The 19,961-nt window shown below is 35.1% G+C and overlaps 1 protein-coding gene across 1 annotated transcript in view; it reads left to right on the top strand.

The window, feature by feature from the left end:
* The window catches only part of LOC124354957 (arrestin domain-containing protein 4), a 42,580-nt gene that overhangs the window by 8,321 nt on the left and 14,298 nt on the right, over positions 1-19,961 (top strand). The window lies entirely within an intron of this gene.

The raw sequence follows: 19,961 nt of genomic DNA, 5'->3' as shown, positions 1-19,961 counted from the left end.
AAATCGACCACTCGAGATTTATGAGATAAGAAAACATTGGAGAGAGCAAAGATCCCTGAGGGATTGATCAGGAAAAAGGTCAGTCGTATGCAGATGTGCTATGTAGGACAGAAAGGTCCTGGTGTGATTCCTCATAAGGGATGTCAGCTGAGGTATTTTGTCTCAAACTGAAAACTGAAAAAATTGCAATTAGAAATTTACAAATGCTGCTGAAACTGTCGAAACTGTCGAAAGATGGAGAGATGTAAGACTAAATCAATAAATATTTCTTTAGTTTTAATGGTTCAATCCAATTAGAAAAGACGATGAATTAAAAAATACGGAATCTGGAATAGGTGGCCTATTCTACGGGTAAACCCTAGCAATTTTCTTTCTAACCGACTTTTGGACCAGTGCCTTTATTAAGTATGCCTTTTTAAATAGCCTTTGTGAAGTAGTTGTTTACCAATAATTATCACGCAATCCTTATTGACATAAATTTTGTTAAAGGTGTATGAAACTTAATTAAAACTTATTGCTATCTTATAGAAATGCAAAATAACAAAACTAGGAAAGATACAATAAAAATATAATAGTGTTTTGCTAAAATAATAACACAATTTTAAACTAAAAATTAATTGAATGGTTGTTATATTTTACTATGGAGTTTTATATGTTTGTAATATTATTCACAATATTTTTTAGAAATGCTAGTTTTCATAACTTAAAAAATGACGTCTTCATTTATGATCTCATAGAATGACATCATTGCACCTTCAAGAATGATAGGCCATTGTGTAATGCAAAGACTCATTATTCAAGGTTCAGCTTATTTCCTAATATGCGGATAAATCCTTTTCACGATTATTCAATCTTACTACTATGAAAACAATAATTCCTTACAATAAAAGAATCTAACACCAACATCACGGTGAATGATGCTAGACTACAGGGTATGTCATTAAATATAAATATCACTGCATTAAATATAATTACAGAACAATGGTGCCATAAAAGTAAGCGTTTAATAAATAATCACATCCAATACTAATAAGAGCTAATTCTGAAAATATTGTCTAAAAATTCTGCGAAATTATTTTGCCTACACTCTTATATTTTGGTCTCAAAAATATATTATATAATTACTGTGAACGTTTACTCCAGAATAACTGAAGCAAATTAGAAAAATACAAAATTTTAATACTGGACTAGTAAGACGATTCACAAACCGATTATGATTTTTCATACCCATAACCAGAAGAAAATGAGTGATATAAAAGCAACATGAGCAATGCGGTTAGTAACAGAAACTTGCAAGATAAAAGAATAATAAACAAAAGATGCGTAACTAATTAAGTTGTTTAGATTTTTCATTAACTAATTTTTCATTCAAGTTACGAAAAGGTATCATGAAATTATTTTGTGGATTAGCTAGAACAAATGCTTGAAGATTATCGTTTAATTTATGTGCTATAGTTAGATAGATATCGTATGGTAATCTGATGTGTAATGCCTATTTCCTGGAAAGGAAAAATCAAAATAGTAGCTTTATACTTGGGTAGTTTATACAAGGGATTAAATAAAAAAATATTTACGCCAGAACACATAAAATCAATCTGGCTGTTTATTGATCGGTTATAGCAACTAATATGATGTAAGAACAACTAGTCCCAGCATTCCGCTCAAAACTAATATTGCTATTTTTTCTTTTTTTGAGCAACTCAATTTGATGTAAGATAACAACTAGTCTCAGCATTCCGCTGAAAATCAATCTGGTTGTTTATTGCTTTTTGGAGCAACTCAATTTGATGTAAGATAACAACTAGCCTCAGCATTCCGCTGAAAATCAATCTGGTTGTTTATTGCTTTTTGGAGCAACTCAATTTGATGTAAGATAACAACTAGCCTCAGCATTCCGCTGAAAATCAATCTGGTTGTTTATTGCTTTTTGGAGCAACTCAATTTGATGTAAGATAACAACTAGTCTCAGCATTCCGCTGAAAATCAATCTGGTTGTTTATTGCTTTTTGGAGCAACTCAATTTGATGTAAGATAACAACTAGTCTCATCATTCCGCTGAAAATCAATCTGGTTGTTTATTGCTTTTTGGAGCAACTCAATTTGATGTAAGATAACAACTAGTCTCAGCATTCCGCTGAAAATCAATCTGGTTGTTTATTGCTTTTTGGAGCAACTCAATTTGATGTAAGATAACAACTAGTCTCAGCATTCCGCTGAAAATTAATCTGGTTGTGCTTATAGTTTCCATCTTTATCAGGTAGAGTTATAAAATACGAGTAGTCTGTTTTGAAGGAATATATTTTAAGGAGAACGGACGTATAATTTAAAAAAATGTGTTTTAAATGTATTTAACATTTATCCCGAACACAAGAATATATAATATACATAATGGACAGTTTGTTTACCTTACTAGGCTATATAATATTTAGCTACAAAAGTATGAGCATGAGCATTTCGTGCTTTTTATGTCTATAACCCTTAGTTTTGACAGTCGTAAAGTTTATAAACAAAACCGTAGAAGGCTATACATGTTGGTTTTTTTCTTATTAAATCATAATATTGAATTAATTATAACCCTATTTATCAATTTTCAATTATGGAAAATAATGTAACCAACGGTGATTAGAATGTATCCATCACCCACACAATCTTATTTGTGTTTAAGCCCGTACACAATTGATAACAAGCTGATAAACAGGACTTGCAATCATTAAAATATTTAGGATACAAAAGTGAAAAATTAAGAGAAAAAGAAAGATATCGGAAATGTATCCTATAAATGAGGCCTATTTTAATATGTGTAAATACTTTGTTTCTTACCATGTACACGTAGGCTAAACGCATACGTGATTTTATGAAAATTGCCTGTTTTTGTTTTAGGTACACGCTGTATGGTCGATTTGGAGTTAGACCTCTAAGATTGTTAACATATTTAAACAGCATATGTTAGACCAACTATAAATTTTAAAACAAAAATCAAAAAGTTTTTATATTTAAAATATTGGAAAACCAACGTAAAAATACATTGAATAGCAAAAAGTACTTGCTTCGCCGGACTCGAACCCGGATCTCTCACTTGCCATGTGAATGTGCTACCACAGAGATCTCACTTTATATATATATATACAGATAGGAAAATAGATGAAATGTTATAATCACAGCGATTTCGCTTCTGTTTTGTATGCTCTCTGTATTTTTACTTTTTAAGAAGGTCTCGAATTTCGAATATATTCCAGAGCGGTTATTGCTGGATTAAGAGCAACCGCGATATTCAGGCAAGGGCATTCCCCACATAACTTATCATAGAATAAGAAACCCCGCCTAGAAGACAATGTAGGGCGTGCACTCTACTTGTCTGTGACTACGGTCTATGACACATAACTCACATGGCGAATGTCTCTTCAAATTCATCTGTTTTGGCTCCGTTAAGCCTATCGTTGCGCCAAATTCAGGTCTAATGAAAGTGTTGAAACTAATCTTTCGAAACTTTCGGGTCAAAAGGCAAACTTAATCGGCTGCCATTAAACTTGATACCCAATTATGATCATTATTCTAGTATTACACTGAACTAGTATAATGACGCATTATGTGATTTATAAACTGATCCGCTACAATGAAAATTTATGCCAAAGTTTGAAGCTGTTAATACGTTTGACTGTAATCGCGCAGCAGAAAATCTTGAAATATGACTTGACCACTGTTTAATTAATTCACTGTTTATAGACACTTCTAGAACTATATTTATATGATAACTTAAACTTAAAACCATATTTATACCCTTTCCAGTTCTTCATGTAAAAGTTACGAAATTCCCTGGCAATAATAAGTGGGTTATTATATAAAAATATAAACATTATCATAGCGAAGCATATTTTATCAAAATTAAAACATTATCGAGATCTTCAAATCCTTTTTAGTTTACATCCCCTTGGACAATCCTAACATAATTGTTATTTTTATTGCTTTATAGTTAGTTTTAATTATATCATGCTAAAAATATATGGTTTGTCAAAACTATTTCAAACCATTCTAATGTAACTCAACTTAAGTCCTACTCGTATTTCCTCCTTGGGAAAATGTTATCCATTAAATTCTCTGAAATAAGGTTGTATTAGTGTACTGCAAAGTGGCTCTCAGCTGCTGGGCAGATACGGGCAGCAGGTACAAATCGGCAATCCCCAGTACAAAGAGCGTTCCATAAATTCACAAATGATTAATGTTCACAAATTTACACTCGTCAAGGAAGCGTTAGCGACCTTAATCACTGAAACTCTCTAGTACATAATGCAATATAGTAGAGATAAATTTAGGTCTGGTCGTAACTTGCAAAGAACTTGTGGTATTCCATTATGGAACATCTTTTCATAAACCTTTCTAATTTCTAAAAATTTTTCTAAAATTTCTAAACCGAACCAAGTCCAGTTTTGGACGTGATGTGGTGAGTGTTTGTTCTCTCTCTGTGTGTGGCCAACTAAAGCATATCAAGGACATCGAGAGTCTGGGCGGCTGACCCGAGTCAACAACTCTGCAGTAGCCTATGTTCTTAACACTTTTAGCACAGTCGAGAGAGCTACATTCCAAAAGTAATTACGTGCAATTTGACGTAGGTGTGAAAATCACCACTCAAAGCTTTTGTCTGAGACTGAACTACTGTAAATCTCTAAGCTGCACATAAAACCTTGATACCAAATGCTTAAACAACTGTAAATTCACTATGTCGCCTACCAAAGACAACATATCACGATCTCTTTTAATTTAGAATATGATATAATAAGGATAAAAGGAAGGTGAACTGAAGCTAAACTCAAAATTTAATTGGACCAACCCTTCTTACAATAGCTACGTTATGTGTAGAAAACTCGGTTGCTCCACCGTGCTTAGAGATCGTGTCTATCACATTGTAGTGCACTCAATTGTGTACCTGATGAGACTATGAGACTGACACGTCACCTCTTTATATGTGTTTCTGATGTCAAAAAGATGTAAATGTTTCGTTTTGAGCTTCTTCGTCGTCGACTGTTTGTGGATCTCTTCAGACGAACATGACCCCAGATTCCAGAAGTCGTCTGAGACAGCGTCAGATACCAGACGCTGCAATAAAAGGAAGGTGACCTCGAGCTAAACTGAAAATTCACCTAAGCAGTAAGCCATGTTTGAGAACCTGAAGTAATTGTGAAGAGCCATAAACCACCTGAAATCGGTCGATCAGCTACACATCGTGGTACGAGTATATTATGGCAGAGTGATAATAACTTTGTGTTTAGTAAAATTGATTTACAGTATGTTTGGAAGAACCACAGCTAACTACAAAAATTAATCAAAAGCTTAGGGTTCACTGTGTTCTTTGTATTTTGTTGTTTTTAATTTTTAATCGATTCGATCCTGCAATACCAAGCTACGCTTTAGGCTGCGCCATACACGACGTCGATATCTAATATATTTAGAATTCTGTTAACATGTCAGAAAATCCCGCATCATTATATAACCTCTTCCAATTCTAAACGTATAACCCCCTTAGACCTTCACAGTTTCACCGTTTTAAGAGTTATCACCTCTTTATCACCAACATTTTACCGGTCGCTGAATGGTCTAAAGTGTTTGTAGATACCCACAAAAGGAAGGCCATGAATGACATGATGATGAGGTATTGAGAGCCAGGAGCCAGGAAAGGAAGCCCAGCCGACAACTAAGGGCAAGTCCTGGATATACGACACCAAACTCGGACACTTGCCTACGGCCTTGCCACAGTGGGGCTGCCTGGCTTTCGCCAATCTGAGCGGTTCAGATGCAATCAGGCTTAGTAATTCAACTTAAAGAATAAAACACATGTACATATGTATGTGTGTTTTTAGGACATATGTATTTATAAAATAAATAAAAAAACATGCCATTTTATGTACGCATTTATTACATACATTTCGGTGACTACAAAACAACTATTGTCAAATATTTACTCGTAGAAGTACTCGCACATTAAGAGCTCTACAAAATATTCACATACGTGGCTCTTTATGTGTAAATCTAATTATTGTGATACATTACCATTAAATAAAAATAATTCTCCAACTTACGTAATTCTATTTCTTTGATTTTTATTTTATCAAAGTACAAACTCTATTTATTCAGAAAAGTGATAAAAAATAAGTTGAAGGTCCTAGGAGAAAAATAAGAATAAATTATCTTTTCAGACATATTTTGCAGAAAGTTATGTCTCATGTGTGGCCGTCATCTTTCGAAGTATCATATTGAAGACTTTATTATTTAACAGAGTAGACTTATACAATGGTGGTTTGACTCTGTATTGCTTGATATGTCATTATAACACTCTTAAATTCATATAAACTTCATTATCTTAAAACCTTAAATAATTAAAGTTATATTAGTAGTTTTTTAAAAAGGTGCAATTTGTTTGGTTGCAACCCATTTGAAATTACGCTTGAATTTGTATTGTTTCGATGTTATCATATAATGCCCAAAAAATTGTAAGTCCGTTGTGATAAAATCTTACCTTGATACAAAACACTTGTAAGAATAAACTATATCGTAAATTGTTTAAGAAACGTGAAACTCTTTTTAAAATATTATACATCTCTAGCTATAGTATAATATGTTGTTAACATCTTCACTACTACACGATTTATGTACCGACTTTAAGGCAGCTGGAGTCGTAGTGATGGTCCGCCGCAGTCAATGTGTTAATTTTGCTATCTGCATGATAATTGAGGTGTAACAATCTATTTTAAAAACTACTGCCACCTTGGAAGTTTAAAAGATATAAAAAGAAAACTTGGTAACAAAGTTTGTACAATTATTTGATATTAAAACACATTTTAGTGTTTGTCTATATTGTGAAGTCTAAACTTCAGCATAAATAAAACTCCTTTGTTGGTCAGTACTTACTATTTATCTATATATATATAAATGAAACTGTTCGTGTGTAACAGCATCACTCACAAACGGCTGGACGGATTCGCCTAATTTTTTTTTTAATTTGTTCGTCTTGATCTGTAGAAGGTTATAGGATACTTTTTATCCCTTTCCCGATTCAGGATTCCGCCCCACTGGTTACAGAAATACCCGTAAGAAATGCATTGCAGCAAACATATGTTATTAAGTGAAAGAGTCTTTTCAAATTTTTAATCAGCTGTTCTTTGTAAACATATATAATGCGACAAAAAAATTGTTGTTATTTTTGACAGTAACTAAGTAAACATAAATATTTTTGACGTTTCTATGTAAACAAACATTTTTTGACATTTACAACGTGTCACAAATGTCAAATTTTTGATAAACGTGGTTTGATATCTTTTTTACAATTTCCAAGAACAGTGTTATTTTCCATCAGTAAAAGGTTTAAAAAAATAGGCAAGTATTTTTGTTTTCTCATGTAAATATTCCAGTGTATTTTATATCCATGCACGATCTCATTATTTATAACTAAGCCAATGTATGATATGGTCTATTAGTGACATGGACTCTAAATATCCATCTAATACATTCATGTTTCATGCATCAAAACAACACATTTCTGGAGAAAGCTGTCATTCTGATCTGACTTCAGTGATGGATAATCCATTGTCATAGTCGTGGAGGAGTCCCCCCCCCCCCCAAGTTTGACAAATATAGGGTGATTCCTAATACAACTAATAACGTTGTTTACCAAAACGCATTAAAATAAACAAAAAACTTTTATAATAGATTTTATGATATGCTACGATGTATTAGTAGAGCAATAAATTAATTGGAAAAACGTATAATAAAATTAGTATTTCTTTTCGATGCTTGATTGATGTAGCCCTCTCTACTGCCACGCGAGCGGAGCCGCGGGTTTAGGCTAGTCTAAGATATGTGCAAATATTATCTTCTTACGAAGTTCAATTTGAAATAATTATAAATTACGGAAGTTACCGTGATTACTTTTACGTATTGCATTTTAAATATTAAATTTTGCAAATTATAACGATTTTGTGCCTGGGAGACCATCATCGGCATAAATACTAAACATTTCTCTGAACTTTTGTCACGAGAATGGTTTCTATGAAAACTACCTAAAAGTCATACAAATATATGCCAATAAAGGCAGCTGCGATGTCAAAGCCCATGGGAAGACCCATTAAATTATTTTTGAGGCAATTATTTAGAAAATCTCAGTTTATATGTAATAAACATACAACTATCAATACTGATCAGTGACAACCAACAGTGATGTAACACAAACTGCAACATATACAGGGTGTTGCAAAATTTAGATTTACGATACAATTACAATAGATATTTATTGTAAGAACCAATGTAAATATTGCATAGCATGCGTCACAGTTATTTGATAATTGTTATTAGATACATTAAAAGTTATAAAATGTAATCTGTGTCTTAATCCTAACGTTTATATTTTGTCGCTGTCTTTTAACAATAACACAGTTGTCAGACAATAAAATTAATGTATAATAAAAATTAACTTTAATTGGATTCCAACGTCCCTGTAACATCGCACAAACCGATTGAAGTGAGTTGGCCCATGATTCACCAACTGCATGAAATGAATGAGACACTAAAAAGTGTCACAATGCATGTTTGAACCAATTTACATCAATTTTTAATTTTATTTCTTCAGAGAGCCCTTTTAGAAATGTTATGGGCTAGTGAAGGAAGCTGCTCGTATCTTATCAACCTGTGATGAGCAGGTTTGAGATTTTAACGATACATTGCATCGTAATTGTGAATGCCCCGCCTTCGAACCATTTGGCACTTAAACCGACGGTGTAGGCTATACTAGTTTTCAGTATATACAAACACGGCAATTAATATTTTGAGCTTCCTTATTGAATTCCTACACGACTCACTTTCTGATAGTCCTCATCTGCAAGACAAATGCTCTATGGAAATCACTATTTGAATAACCAATCACAATATGGGACACTTGTGGGTAGACCAAACCGTAATATGTAGTCTGCATTATGTGATATAAATAGTGTTTCGCAAGACCTCTCTCGAAATAGATATAACTTGATTGTCTCGCACAAAAACTATCCACATGGTTTCTCTAAGTCAACCCTCTATCCAGAAGTAGTCACAGGAGTTTCGTTGTAAACTCCATCCACGACCATCTCGTCCATTTCAGTTGCAGGACTTTACTAAGATGGTGCAGTGATTCGACCAAAACAATGTAATTTATCTTCGAATGTTTAAGTTTCAATTTATGTTTTTTAAAGTACAAACATTTAATTCTCTATAAGCTTTAACTTAAACTTCATATTTTCATTTGACAATGGAAGAGAGAGTCTTGCCGTTTGCATATTGGACTATATATCCTTAATGAAGCTTTAAATTCAAATCTTTCAAGTACACCAAGAACAAAACTAGTCCGAGGATGAAACCCTGATGGACTTTATATCTAAGGCTAGTTGTACGTGACAGTGAATTTTGCACTGACACTTGTAGTATTCTGTCAGCGAGGTATGGCTGAAGCCACTTCAGCGGCAATTATCTAATACCGTACTGTGCAATTTATTGAGGAGCATGTTGTGATCCACGTAATCGAAAGCCTTGGTCAAGTCTAATTCTGAGAGTTATTGTTTTCTTGACCAAGTTATCAACAAGCAGCTCAATTAAGTGCGTGATTACATTGATTGTGGATTTACGATGTCTAAAACCAAACTGATTTGTTGAGAATATATGAAAGTTTAGCATCCTACGCAAGAAAGGTTGTACTCGCCACTTGTAGGATTGAGATTGGCCGATAATTATTTGCTTTCAATGCATCTTGTTTCTTAAACACTGAGTTACTACAGCTCTTTCAGTGTCGTAAGAAACATACTTTGATGGAAAGATGTATTAAGATGAATAATAACGGATTGGCTAAACGTGGGATTTCACCTAAGACGAAGAGACTCATTTATAGGCAGCGATGTATATATCTTGTTTCAGACTGCATTGAAAATTTATTCTTTTGAAATAAGTTAAAGTAACATTATCTTCATATAGAATCGTGCTGTTTTGTAATGTCATTTTTCTCAGAATTCCTTTCCCCTCTTCAGAGGACTGCATGTAATTTGTATAATAGAAAAGTGGTTAAAAATTAATTAAAACAATCAATCAATATAGATTGATCTTTAATTATTATATCAGGAAAGAATTTGTTTTATTAATTTTAATTAAGTTTCTTGGCTTATGACCGGTCTAGAGTTACATTTAAAATATTCAGGAGGATATTCTAAAACTTGAAATAAAATGTTGTTAATGGTGAACATGGGTCCACAAATAATATCTTTTAAGGATATAGGGTCACAAAGTTAAACAGCAAAAATTACTATTTCATTGATGATACCAAAAGAATTATTTAATCATTACAAAATCTGGTACCTTATGTTTTAAGTATAATACTAAATATTTGCCAAATATATGAATTCTCGAAGCCTAATTTCTTTTTGATTTGATTTGATGAAGAGGGTTTTTTTATTTTGATGTTAATTTTGAAACGAAGAAACTTTGGTTGAAACGAAAACGAAATAGATAACTTCATATCTTCATGTTCATTCTACTAAGACAAACTTTTGCTCTCATGAAGAAAAGGAGGGTGGCCTGAGGAGCGCATAACGAGACCGTACACAACGGTACACAATTAATCCACGTAAGTATAATTTTATAAAACAAGATTGAGCGTATAAAAGACTACTGTTTTAACCAATACTAATTGTTGATTAAGAAAACTTGCTTATTTTGTTGCTGTAACTTATTTGTATAGCCTAACTTTGATGCACTATAATTCTGGAAAGAAGAAATAGTTTTATGTATAAAAAATATACTTTCTAGAGATTTTAAATGGGTTTAGAAACGTCACATTCAGCTCACAATTATTTGACCCACATAAAAATGCAAACAATGTTTATTTGTAATTTCATTACTGTATTTGCAATGAACCTGCAGGTTATTTGGTCACTTGAAGACTTTGAGCCTCCTGGCCAAATTGCAAGTCCTTTTGAGTATATTGCTATCATTTTCAGATTACTCGATTCAAATAACCTAACTATTTGATAAAAATTGTTGGATTTGTCCCAGGCAAGCGTTATAACACTAGTTCTTTGTCTGGGTAGTAAAAACTTCCCTCAGTTTGCATTTGACGTTTTACTACATAACGTTCACTGAGAACACAGTTATAATTCTTGTATTCCTGAAGCCGACCTGTACTCTCCAGGTCCCAATACCGGCAGGACCGTGTTCCACTTTCGTCTCGGGTTCGACCGCTTCTCGGTTCATTTGAGATGGCTTTACCGCCTATTCCTTATTTTTTGTCACTCGAAACACACAGTTATGTCTGCCGACTATGGCCTGTGCTGCGGACCGTAGCCAAATGGCGGGCTGTCTGACCGACGGATCAAATGGCCCATGAAGACCTCTTCCCCCCCCCCCAAACCTGAAGGGGGTTTGGTCTGAGTTTTTGAAACCTCTGTTCTACAAAGAACTTAGTTCTTTAGAGACGTGTATCTTTTGACTCTCTTATCTTACATATTTTTTTACATTTCGTACAGTAGTTTTTTATATCTATTACTACTTTTAATTTATATCGGATTAAACTGAAGTGAACGTATTTATAAACACCATTTACTATAACCTTGGCTGTAGTATCGTTTACGTTTTTGACGCAAGTTATTGGATAAACCACTGGAAATTTACTCTAAAGCGTAGCAGTAACCGTACGAATAAGACAACAGTTACTGTTGGCGTTGAACTTCTGTTTCGTATTTATTGTTGCTCACGGTCTACCAAGCCACCGTGACGGCGACAAGGTTGCTGCAAGACGGCGTCGTCCTTCACATCCGTTATGTTTCTGTTCAAGGACTCCATTATTGTTAAATTACGGCCATTAATGAAGAACTTGCGAAATCACTGAGGACATCTTCAGCGCTCACTGGCGTTTAGTGGCTTTATTGAGGAACCTAAGGTACATGGATGTGTACCACAAAACCACTTATCATAGAAAGTCAAAGCAAGATGTAGTATGCATGACACCAAGCAAGCACGGCTTACCGGGAACGTAATGAACATGGATGTATACCACAAAACCACTTATCATAGAAAGTCAAAGCAAGATGTTGTATGCATGACACCAAGCAAGCACGGCTTACCGGGAACCTGAGGAACATGGATGTATACCACAAAACCACTTATCATAGAAAGTCAAAGCAAGATGTTGTATGCATGACACCAAGCAAGCACGGCTTACCGGGAACCTGAGGAACATGGATGTATACCACAAAACCACTTATCATAGAAAGTCAAAGCAAGATGTAGTATGCATGACACCAAGCAAGCACGGCTTACCGGGAACGTAATGAACATGGATGTATACCACAAAACCACTTATCATAGAAAGTCAAAGCAAGATGTAGTATGCATGACACCAAGCAAGCACGGCTTACCGGGAACGTAATGAACATGGATGTATACCACAAAACCACTTATCATAGAAAGTCAAAGCAAGATGTTGTATGCATGACACCAAGCAAGCACGGCTTACCGGGAACCTGAGGAACATGGATGTATACCACAAAACCACTTATCATAGAAAGTCAAAGCAAGATGTTGTATGCATGACACCAAGCAAGCACGGCTTACCGGGAACCTGAGGAACATGGATGTATACCACAAAACCACTTTTCATAGAAAGTCAAAGCAAGATGTAGTATACATGACACAAAGCAAGCACGGATTATCAGGATGAATCCAAGAATAGCTTTTGTTTCAAATCACAAATCAATATCAATTAAACACGTTTTACACAATGCTTTCCAAAATATACTCGTACTTTTACAATGGCTGATTACGTACATACATATGTCCAATCTCTTCAAATATGATACATTATTTATATAACCTTTAGGATTGTTGCTATAGTGTATATTCATCCTGAAAATTACTCTTTCTCGGAAAATGTGACGTATAATTGCCATACAGGCGATCTCTTAGCCCTCAATCAGACGTACTTATCAGCACTTATACGAAGCACCCACGAAGACTCGGACAAGAATGTTACCTGACCAGTGACCAGGTTGTCCATAGCGGTTCCAAGGTGCGGCTGGTGCGGCGAGAGTGCGAGCTTGACCCTGGTCGTCAGGTCGTGTGAGCTGGACCTGATAACAGCTTTAAGTGTACTGATAGTGAGAGAGGCATCTGCGGTGCTGTTCGTCTATATTCTAACCAGGTCACTCGTGATATTCTAGTTCTTAGAAACATTTCATTTGTGGAGATGCCAACTGTGTATTCACGAAATTACCCCGAACCCCCATGACCAGTCTGAGTGATCCCATGTGTTAGTGGGTCACACTAACGCTACACAGAGCCGCCGCCGACCAGTAAAGAATGCCGCGCTGTGAAATACAGTGTCCGTGTTTCAATTCACGCATAGGGCCTATTTTCGCCGCCTGTCCGCCAACCACTTACTGCTATTATAGCGGGTCCGACCTGTGGAGTGTAACGGTTCTGTTTGTTTATCACTTCCTCACAGATGGTGAGACTGAGCTAAGTATTCTGATGTTTTCGCATCCCTAGTATCTAACTCAAATAAAATAATAATAATTCTACAACATTTAATAGTCGCCTTGTATTGACTGATGGTTGTTTAACTCTATTTAAATTTAATCTTGAGGTTACATCAATTTCACACCTCCAAAGCAAATTAGTTTTTTTTTTAATCAGTATGTAAATGTTCACCAGTTTTACCAGAATCCGTAGTTTGGTGTAGGCTTATGTTTCCGGCTAAATGTTCACCTGTTTTACCAGAATCCGTATTTTGCTGTGGGCTCATGATTCCGTGTAAATGTTCACCAGTATAGTTCAATTCAATTCAATTCAATGTTTTATTGCATAAAAACAATACAAATTGCATCGCAATCGTCATAACATTTTAAAGCTAAAATTTTGCATTCATCACTACAGTGGCTCTCATTCAGACTTACAGTTTTTCATTCACCCAAATTCTCATTCATAGTAGATGTATAGTATAACATAGAAATTATCCCATATGTTATGGAAGGTTGGATATGCTTAGTTAAACATGCTAGACTCGGTGCCTGTGTTAGAACTACCCTTAAGTCAAAAGACTTATGGCTGCCTTGAATCATGAGGAGACATCCCTAATCAAAGCTATGCCAAACCAATATTCACACGTGGGTTCTGTATGGAGACCAACATCTAATACAGCAAAAATGCCGGTGTACGGAGTGCTTACTGTATCTATCTGTACTACTGTACTTACATTCAGCCCATCTTACACTGTGCAGCTCCCAATCCTCTTACTCTGTTTAACGCGCAATCCATGGTCTATGAGTAATGGACAGAGTTAGGCAATCGATATCTACTTTAAAACAAATCCCTGATGCGTTTCTTTAATCCCTCATAACTTGTTTGAAGTAAATATGTATCTCTTTCATTATATTTTAAAATACTCTGGAAGTGTTTAGTAACTGTTTATTAATCATTTGCGTTCTGGGTTGGAGGATTTTTGCGCCAAAATATGGAAATTTAAACGGTGGGTAGGCCAGAGTATTTGACAGCTTAGGTGAGCCGGGCATTCTACTTCATTGTTATTCTTATATTAGTTTTAACATTTACTGTTCAAACCACTGTACAGTTCTTTCCTATTACACAATTTACACCGTTTATTTAGTTATTTATGGGAAGGTTTAAAGTCGATTTTCTTAATGGTTTAATAACACAAAGATTATCATTTAGGATGGGATTGAAGGAACAAAAATCGCATAAAACTATTCCGATCATTCTATTAAGGACTGAACGATAACATTATGATAGGCACTCCTTATATTTGTTAATACTGCATGTACCTTAGATAAATCTTCACAGTAACTATCATAAACAAATTGTACTTATTTAAGTGTATATAAAGTCGGTCTTTTAAAAAAGAAGAGCATAATCGAAATAGGCGATAATCATGGAATAGTTCTGCACAATATGTAAACTTTCAACTTATATTACTGAAATGCCTTTTGCTCTCATTATTTGAGGTTTGCAAAGCTAAATTGAAGTCTATTAGTGCTTCAAGTGCGCAATGTCAGGCAGCTATTTTTGTCTTTTGTTTTGGTTTCGCACGAGAAAACGTGGTAACTCGAGACGCACACGAGCAGTCTACCTAGGGCAGCAACTTTCACCTCGACCGCACCAGGGTCCGAGGACGACCGCCTCACCGCAGCCGCCTGCCGCCAACCCGCCACTGACAGAAGTGTAGGTACGGTTGGTGGCGGGCAGCCATATTGTTACGTCACCTGATGAGTAGGTCGCCTAACCTCACTCACTCGCCATACTGCCACTCCGGCTAAGCCCAGGTAACAGTTGATGCAACACATGCCTTGCGTTGGCAAGCCTGTTCCACCCGTAGTCGTGTCGGTGCAATATCATTGGCGAGTAACAAACCAAAGAATGGTGAACAAAGGGTCACTTTTATTGCTTTAGATTTTTATTGTAAAACTGTGATTTTAAGTTCTATTTACAAACTTCTAAATATTGACTTTAGGATTAAAAAAACCATGTAACCACGCCTTTTTCGTATCATTTTCAACCAATCGACAAGATAATGAAAAATCAATACATTTTTATCATATATCGGAACAATAAAAAACTAGATGAAACTAAAGTTCTTCAGATAATGCGGCCAAATGTGGGTTTATTTTAAAATTATATAAAATCACTTTCAGACCAATCGGTGTAGAACTTTTACTGGAGAGTACATCTTGAATAGAAGTTTCATACTAAGGTACATACGATTTGAATAGAAGTTTCACCCATCAAAGCGTATATGTGACAGAATTTACTTATTATTTTGATCATTTCCATTTATAAATACTGTGCAATGAAATTAGTGTATTGAAACGTGAAACATTAATAAAAGTGGTAGCTAGAGTATTATTTTATAATTTCTAACCTCAAGTCTTGTATTGTGACCTTCTTGGTGTCTGAATATATTCTAAATAAATCAGTGTTAGTGTACATACCAAACTGTAATGAAATAGTCACAATGATTGGCTACGGTCATTAGAGGGAACACGGTAGAACATTACATCGTATCGTTATGTAGGACACACAGCGCTACCAAGGACCTGCACTTGCGTAAGCCTGGGGGATGACCGCTATAATGACGATGTTTTACTGCCGTTTGGCATTTCACGATCACTTGCTGCTCTTCTCTTCCCCGGTCGTGATCCTCACGGTTTGATGCTGTAACTGGACGGTCCGGCTTGGGCCAGATTAACAAGGTCTTTTGAAAGGCAATTTTGAAATCCAAATTGCTTCCGTACAGTTGTGTGTTTGTAAGTACAGTAAATTGATTCCAATGCACCACAAATGTAAATGTAAATATCAAAATATTATTATGTGTATAACAACATTTCTTCATTTTACTGTATGGTACAACTCCACAGAACATGGACAGCTCCTCGTTTGGAAAAAACGAAGAAAATTACGTCTAGCTTAACAAAAGACGTAATTATCTCTATCTCGAAAGAATTGGTCAATTATAAGACTTCTTTTGATGGAAGGAGAACACCGTAGATAATTTGTCTCGATTGTAGTCTGCTGTGGGCTGAGCCAGTTCATCCTACCCTTTTACAGTTGAGAAGCTGCAGTTCATTAGTTTATCTGCCTACACAAATATGACATATTGAGTCAATAGACCAAATTGATAAAGTTGGCAAGGTCTTACAAACTGTTTCGTATTGTTATCTTAAGATTTTTGTTGTGCAGACCAATATAATAAGTCGGTGCAATATGAATTGAAACTGGCAGTAAACAAAACGGAGGATATTAAATTTTGGGAAAATTAAGAATTATTTATATCACCACTAATAATTATTAGTTCTGGCTATCCAAATTATCTATGAAAATTAACTACTAATCGTACATTAACATTTACGTCCGATTAGATCATTCGAAATTGATCATTTTTGCAATTCTGAAGCGCTGAGTTATTATTTCCATACTTGTAGAGTAACTTATCTCATCACAGTAGCCTACACCTAAGTCTTCATATATATCGCATTTTATACATGGTATCCCATCGGAAAATGAATCAATCTCCAGAATTATCTCCTAATTATGACTACTAATTATTATGCACACATATCAGGTAATATGCAACATTTATTTCTAAGATTTGAGTGGATGAAAGATGGACGTTACGTTACATTCACTTCAAACCCCCCGTTAACGGAGTTACACCAACTCCAAAATTCATTCCAGTAAACCAGACCTAACGACAAGCCCTTGTCACTCCAATAACTCGACATTCGCGGTTAGTGGTGTGCCGCTCCTTTACACCCATTGAGTTGCCCAGATTAAGTGACACGCCGGTTTCTGCTGTACTAACACCCATTGAGTTGCCCAGATTAAGTGACACGCCGGTTTCTGCTGTACTAACACCCATTGAGTTGCCCAGATTAAGTGACACGCCGATTTCTGCTGTACGCATCATAGACTCTACTGGCAGGTATAAACCAGACAGAAATGAACCCACCTGGGGATTAAAGATGAATCACCACTTGAATTCCTGAATTATGAGATCATAGCAGTTTGTTAGTGGATAACAGGGTAGCTGAAATATCTGTCTAATATTTCACAGTGTTTATTTACTACTTCACGCTATTCTAGTAAGAATTAACTTTTAAAAAGGAACAATACATCGTGAAGCCTCTAGATCATGAAGCTCACTCATTTCTAACTGATAACACCATGAAGTGACATGAATTTTGGCAAATTTTATTACGATAGTTTTTTAGATTTCAGAACTCGCTATTAAAGTATTAGGTATCAATTTACAATAACGTGACCATGGAAAGGTATGTTCATTTTTTTTCCTGAAAAACTACAATTTTTCCTGAAAACAATAGTGAAGAAAAAATTCGTCGGCAACGAAAATCAAAGGAGTTACGATTTTTTTAAATCCTCTGAAAACTCTGTTTTTGACAGTACCTCTGGCAATTTTACTGAAATGATGACGTTAATCCTGTCAACGATGCCTGCCCGCTGCGCAGTGCTTGCTCTTTTAGAAAAAAAAATTAACTCGAGCTTGCAAAAGTCGAATCCCAGATCACGTGATGCCCCTGATCCTTAACCCTCCAAGTGTTGTTCGACAAAATTTTGTCGGTTATTTTCCATCCTTAATACAATAATGCCCGAAAGGCATCAATATAATACAATGATATACTTTCCCCCCAGTTTATATGCACCTGTGATAATAATACTTGGCTATAAATGCCCAACCCATGAAAAAAAGTCCATTTTTCATGGTCACGGTATTGTAAATAAATACCAAGTATTAAAGATCAGTAACAGAACGTGTGAAGTCAAGAACGATCAATGCCTTCGGCTACTTATGAGGTAACATGAATGTCCTTCATAATTTCCAAGGAATTTATTTCAACAGTTTCTAAAATGTCATCATTTAGATTTGATGAATAAACTGAATTAGTTTTTTTATTCGTTGCTTATGGCATCTGAGTAAAAAGAAGCAAATACTATTTTCAGAGCTCTTCTTTCCGATATTGTATAAGCAATATATTTACAAAATAAATAATACATAAAATAGTTTAACAAAATCTTTTGAAATCATTATTTTTATTAACTATGCAGGTACAGTTCATTTAAACATTAAATGTTTAAAAATTGTGTGCACAGAACCTATATAATTTGTATTGTTTACCACAGCGAAAAAAGTTGTTACATAATAAAATACCTCAGAACTGATTTTTTGTGGTTATATTATCAGAAACCTCTTTCCTGTATCGAAAAGTCCTGTAAACGAAATTTTAAATAATTCAGAAAGGAGGGTTTGTGCCGAATTTGAAGGAAACTACTGCCGTGTAGACTAACTTCCCGTATATACGGCAGTTACTTGTTATAAGAAATATTTGACAGATCCTCATGAAAAGAGGAGAGGGATAAGATTTAAAATAATGCAATGAACTATCCTCTACCAACCCTACGATCAGAAAATGTCCGTTTGGGAAATCTCGCTCATCGTTGTGGTAATGGGCACACCTGCGTCTTGGTGAAATATCTGCTAGTACTTGAAGTACTTTGTACGCTCTACACTGAGCGTTCTTTAAAAATTAATAACAGAGTAACCGCATTCTTTAACAGTGCTATCTAAATATGTGATTGATTTATTGATCTCTAAGTGTTTACTATTCATTGAGATGAAATAAATTTTCAATTTCATAAAATTTAAAGATTTTTTTAAGTGAGCCTGAACATCTTGTAGGTTGTGGCCAAGTCAATGCTTTATTCAAATGTCAAATTTTATTTTACGGTAATTTCATAATTCTGCGAGGCGCTGTGTATGATGTTTTATCGTTATATTAACACAAACCATTTTAAATATTCGTTATCATTTATATTTTTTTTCGTTTTCAATTAGTGTCAATTAGTGTCAATTTCATACAACTAGTAGTAAACATATGCATCACGTCATAGTCTACATTGTTGAGGCAGGGCAGTTTTCGTGTAGCCAATATATAAAGAGTGACTTGCAGTAGCAACAAAATGGGATCAGACCAGCCTGAACAATAAATACTATGACAACAACCTGAGCCGACATAAGTTTATCTTGATACAACTTTAGTAACAAAAATACACGTACATCATAGTCCATAGTTGTTGAGGCAGGACAGGTTTCGTGTAGCCAGTAGACAATGAGTGACAATGACAGTGGCCACAGACCAGCATGAACAAAGCGCTGCGGTAGGCTAACTGTTACTGTGAACCAGGCCAAGATGAATGCCGAGGCCTTGTTCGAATCGTCTAAAGACATGACACCGCACATTGTGATCCTCCATGTCACACTTCCACCACGAGACCCATCCCATTGTTGTTCGTGGATTCAAAACATGTTCTGAATCTGTCAGTTAGTGTTCCCGCAGAATATTAAATGTAATGAATTGTAACTATTACTGCCA

The sequence above is a fragment of the Homalodisca vitripennis genome, chromosome 2 (genome assembly GCF_021130785.1).
Source record: "Homalodisca vitripennis isolate AUS2020 chromosome 2, UT_GWSS_2.1, whole genome shotgun sequence".
Classification (NCBI taxonomy): domain Eukaryota; kingdom Metazoa; phylum Arthropoda; class Insecta; order Hemiptera; family Cicadellidae; genus Homalodisca; species Homalodisca vitripennis.
Note: the sequence above shows the minus strand (reverse complement) of the source record. Positions and strands in the feature narration are given on the sequence as shown.